Source organism: Phalacrocorax carbo, chromosome Z (genome assembly GCF_963921805.1).
Source record: "Phalacrocorax carbo chromosome Z, bPhaCar2.1, whole genome shotgun sequence".
Lineage (NCBI taxonomy): Eukaryota > Metazoa > Chordata > Aves > Suliformes > Phalacrocoracidae > Phalacrocorax > Phalacrocorax carbo.
In genome coordinates this window covers 16,747,722-16,753,289 of record NC_087548.1, presented here as the reverse complement: position 1 = coordinate 16,753,289, position 5,568 = coordinate 16,747,722, and the positions used below count along the sequence as shown (strand labels likewise).

Genomic DNA, 5,568 nt, shown 5'->3' with positions numbered 1-5,568 from the left:
GCTTGCAGTCCACTGCTACCAATGTTTATGAAAATGCATGTGAAATGAACGGGGTTTCTGGGGCTTGCCATTGCTTTGAAGGGATGGTCAGACCAGAATGGAGAGGTGGCCTACTGTAAAAGGGAAAAAGTTTTAAAAATACATTTCTATTTATTGTAGATTTTATTTCCTTAGTTCTGGCATTGGTAATATTCTTCAGGAAACTAAATGATGTCATTTCCTTTCTACAAGCAAGTTACATAAATTCTGGAATACAGCCACTTCAAACAGCCTTCAAACAGATGGCCATGTGTATAAATGCCAGAAAGTTAGAGCAGCCACTTGCAGTAAAAAATGTTACCCCACACATGGTATAATGTTTATTTTATAACCTCTCTCATGGACTTATATGGCTCATTCTTCTAATTTTCCAGGCACAAATCCCTTAGGAAGCGGCTGTAGAATAGAAAGTAAAAGAGATTAAAATTATATAAATAAAATAACTTAAGCAGAACAAATCTTAATGTCTCAATAGGTATCAGCCATAACAGAAAGCATAATACAGACAGATCTCAATATCAAATATTTCATTTCTTTAGTTACTCCAGGAGTGAACCTTGAGTAGTAAACCAGTAAGACTTAAGAAAATTCAATTAAGATTAAAGTCTACTACATGACTAACCTTCCTGGAAAAATCTCATGCACAGGACCATGAGCAGCTGGGAACTACAGTGGTGCACACAGAAAAGAGAAGGAAGACAGCACAAAGGATGGGACCATCCCACAGGACGCACAGTGATACATCCAGTAGGCCTACAGCCAGAGTAGCTGCTGGAGGTAATGCTGCTCCTGACTTTCTTTCACATGTTCCTCCTCACATTTTGCCACGGAGGGATGAGAAGCAGGCAATACCAGAGGGTCAGCTGCAGCACTACTCTTATGGTGTCAGGAAGAGACTCAGGAACACCTTGAAGAGATAGGGCTAACATGAAGCAATCAAGGAGTCTGCCTCTGGGTTTTACAAAATCTCACAACACTTTCCAGCATCAAAATCTTCTGGCTTGATAAAACCATGCACTGAAAATAGCAGGTGGGCTTTTTTTAAAAGGATTTCAACATAGTTCTGACTCTGTTAAAATATAACACAATGGGAGAAGTCCCTGACTTCAAAAGGAGTGGCAGAAGGCCAAAGCACAGCACTTCTGAACTTTCTATCCAGGCAGTTCTGAGATTTTCTTTCTTGCTGCATTACAGGCAAAAATATTGCCCTGGGTCCAGAACCATGCTTCTGGTGTAATGCCTCTGCCATGTGAAAATTCAGCTTTTGAATGTGGCAGGCTGGTTAGCCTCAGGTGGGAAAATCGGTGACAAAGGGGTCTGGGAATATATCTGCAGTTTAACTTGATTTACGCATTCACTGCAGCCCGGTAATAGAGGCAACCACAAACCCATTACAGACAATTTCCTTTTTCAAAAGCTTCCACTCATACAGTAGTGTCCAATTCCCAGGAAGTTTTTCTGTCTCAGGAGTCTCTTCCAAATACAGAGAATAAAGTAAAAAGGAAAGTTTCTGATGGATGCCACAGCTTATTTTAAGGACCTTTGCATAGAAAACAATACAGCATTTATTCAGAGTAGATAGGGGCACTGCTATGTGAATTCCTGGTAGTAATGATAACAAATAAAGTCTCCTGGTATTGCCAAGTGTCATATTAAACTTGTTGCACAAGGGTCAGTGAGGTTTCCAGGGGGCTGTGATTGAAGGCAGAGATGTTTCTTTCTCCCTCCTTGCTCTCTTCCCCAGCCATTATAATGTCTAAGGGCTGAGACCTATTTTCTGGGATGCTTTACTCTATTGTAGGGGTTGAAAAAAATCAGCGCAGCATTGATAATGCCAAGTTCCTTCCACACAGATCCTTGGGGGCGTCACATGGGCAGCAGCTTACCTGGCTGCAATGGAATGGAAGTCACATTGCCTGCTAGAGCACATCAAGTGAGAGAGCAGCCCTTCTCCAGCCCTTTCCCTCTCCATATGCCCCAAGAAGAAAGGCTGTGCACTCAGCAGCATCCTGCCCTAGAGGAAGCAACACAGGAGACTGAAAACAGGGGCACAGCAGGGACAGGCAGTGTAAATCAGAACTGGATTAAGACAAGAAATGAGAGATGAGGCATATGACTGACATTGCAGGTATCCTGACTATATCTATGACAAATAACTTCAGCATCACTTGATAGCAGAACACTTCTATGCCATGGGATTATTGTCCATCACCCCTGCAAAGGTTACAAACTTGCTTGCCTGCTAAGAACAATAGTTGTGAGATTCTGTGTAACAGCACCACACTGCCAAAACCTGCTATGTAATCCAGTTCTTGATTCAAACACTAGGATAACAGTGACTGCTCTACAGTATAGAGGCAGAGGGCACCAACCTTACTTTAAAAGGTAACAATATACTTTTCATATGTCAGTATCTTGTGTTGCCTCCTTGCACTACAGCCACACAAAAAGAAAGCTATCCTTGAGTACAGATACATCAACAAAATAAAGTCCCAAACCTTAGCTTTCAGTGTTTTTATGGGACAGAAGAATTTGGTCAGAAGTCCATAAATACTACATTGACCTGGAGCATCCAATTGTATGAAAGGGGCTATCAAAGAATGGGGTGTTCTTTTAATTCTTTGCAGTAGTGACCAAAACTAGCAGTGTGGCTTAAAGACCCTGCACAGGCCACAGTTTCATGGTCAGAGGAATGCCAGAGTAGATGAGAGGAAGGGAGAGAGTATAGGGATAGCACAGATTCCTCCACCCTCTTCTAATTCAGTCCCCAAAGAAGGACTCTGTGTAACAGTCTGCTCTAGAGCCACCCCTAGAGCAGCAAAACACAGTGCTATCTCTTGTCCTGGGTGCCAAAGCCAAAATTTAGTCTGAGTCATTTGTGCAGTTTGCCTTATCATTCAACACTGCAAGGGGATGATCTACTCACTCTGGGGTCATTCTGTGCTCACTGGGCAACAGGGATGGGAAGTCACTTGGAAGAAGGTACAAGCAGGTGCTGGAAAATGGCAGCTCATTTGTTTCTTTTTTCTGCAGCACTGTCTTTTTTTCATCTCCAAGATGACTGATTGATCCTCACTGCCAATGCATCAGAGACACAGAAATCCACTACAGTGAAACCATGAGTCAGAACTCCTCGATAGAACTTGAACTGTTAAGAGCCAAAAATCAATACACTCTACTGAGGAAACAGAACCAAACTTACCAGCAATTGCTGCAATCAAACCACTACTTTTTTACTACTATTACAGTTTCTTTACTTAAGGTCTTGTGACTGTTTGGAAAGTCAAATGACTCCATTCAGGATGTTTCTTGCCTGTATTTTGTATGTACTTGATTGCAACAGAACAGTTTAGAGATCCTATTACCTTAAGGTAGAATTGTGTCCTCAAATGTTTTTATGCTTCTCTTGGGCTCTGCTGCCTGAACTCCACCAAACAGTCTAATAAGTTCCATATGCCCATTTTTTGAAGACCTCATTTTCAAAGCAGCAAATGTTTTGACGGATTGGCTCACGGAGAGCCTGAATGCTGTTATACACATCGTTTAGCATTCCACAAGGCCCCCACTGTTAAATTCTGGGAATGTGGCCAGAGAGACCTACCTAATACTGCACTAACTGGCCTTAAAAACAAAACCAAAAAAAAAAAAAAAAAAAAAAAAAGACAGAGAAGAAATTCTTAACCATTGTGCTGCACTAAAGCATATTTGGAATTTTAACATGTATTTGTTTCCCTGGTGATTTGTGTTTGAGGTGTATGGGAATTAGGCTGACACGTAACCGGACTCACAGAAAGAATGTTTTGCCTAAAACTAAAAATATATTTTAAAAGTAGCTCACACACTTCATCTAAAGCAGAAACAGGGGCCCCCATCTTGCAAGAAGTTAAACACCACCTGAGAAGTTGAGCCTCCCACACACATTGAGTTCAGGCAAACACGAGCATGTCCAACACTATCTAAAGAACAAACCAATTCATTATGGAGTTTGACACTTCATTCAAAGCATAGTGGAAATATTTAAGAGAACGCAGCAAATACATATGCCTGTAATTTAACTATATATTATGAGTACATCCAGGATTGGGAAAAAAATTATTACACATTTATTTGGTTAAGGAAATGTTCTAATATATTTTTTAAAGATTCAAACCCAGCTTTGATTTTTCCTTCTCCTTTTTCTAGTAGCAATTTGTTTTCTCTCTTCACATACTACTCTCAGGTCAAAATATTCTTGAAAGCATGTGTGTTTCTGCTAATTTCTTTACATGTTGAAGACAAGAGACTTGAGCAAGCTGAGAAGCAAATGGTCATTTTAATACTGCAGCCTCTGATCTCCCATGCTGAAACCAAATGAAGCTTATTTTTTCTCCTGACAGAAAGAAATAAAGAAAGGAATTAGAATGCATTTATTTGTTTGGAAGGGGAAACTTCCTGACCTAGCATACTCATTCTATGTAGATAATTCACATAAAACTTAATATGTAATATTAAGCCAAAGAGAGATGAGAGAAAAGCAGTGAGGAGGATATGTGGGTGCTAGGATATTGTGTGTCTCTGCACATATGATGAAAGGCAAGGCAGGGTTAATGACTCAGGAAGGATCAGCAAGATCTATGTTTGGGAGTGGCAGTTATTAGACATGTTCTGTACCTGCTGTGGAAGTCACTTACCTAGTTACCGTAAGCCATATATGGCATAATTTCTTTCACCCAAGCTAATTGGACTGCAAATACTGAAAGAACAAACTATGTGCATCTGTTTGTGTGCATGCATGTGTGTAAAAGCAGCTGTTTAATGCAGGAATACATGTACCTGCAATAGCAAGCTACATTTTCAAATATGTACTGCTGTCACACCACTGTATTCATATCACACCTCTAGGCTTATTTATTGAAGACAGTTTTCACTGAAGTAATGCTTGGTCCAACAAGATGTGTTTTAGTGAGGAAATAATACCTTGTAGACTGAATAGCTTACACAAAATCTGGGGATATTTTATGATCTATTCCTAATACCAGTTCTACTTCAAATGCAGGCTACAGGTTTCTGTTGTCACCAGCGTCTGTGCTGAACTGTTACCCCAGAGGCTTGAATGCTGATGGCTGTGCCTGTCACCAAGATGCTGGAGGAATGGAAAAAAATGAGACTTTGCAAGTTCTCAACACAGTCTATAATGACAAATAAAACATGTCTGGGACATGCTGTCAAGAATAAGACATCAGCTCTGGACAAAGATCAGTGGGGGATGTAAATACTTGTGCTAAAGTACAAAGGTATAAATGTGATGTTGAAACCATGTATTTGAATATACACAACAGGAAAAAAGTGAGGAAGACAGAATAAGGAAAACCAGTAAATTTACTGTCCTATAGCTTTTGTTTGTTAGATCTTCTTTACATTCTGCATGCTACCTTGCAGTGGCTTATACAATTTCCTGTGTGGCTATAGAGGTTAAAGTCAAAGTTTTATCTGATAAAAGACAAAGTCTTTGGCATCAATGCCAACTTAAGGCACTCTTGTCCTTCCTAC

General features: G+C 40.2%; 1 long non-coding RNA gene across 1 annotated transcript; it reads right to left on the bottom strand.

Moving 5' to 3' along the window:
* Nucleotides 1-240: 240 nt before the first annotated feature.
* On the bottom strand, nt 241-3,196 carry LOC135310658 (uncharacterized). The gene is made up of 3 exons (XR_010370753.1): nt 2,966-3,196; nt 1,926-2,053; nt 241-435 (listed from the first exon to the last, which is right to left on the bottom strand). It is a non-coding gene; the product is annotated as an uncharacterized LOC135310658 (long non-coding RNA).
* Between the last annotated feature and the right edge of the window lie 2,372 nt (nt 3,197-5,568).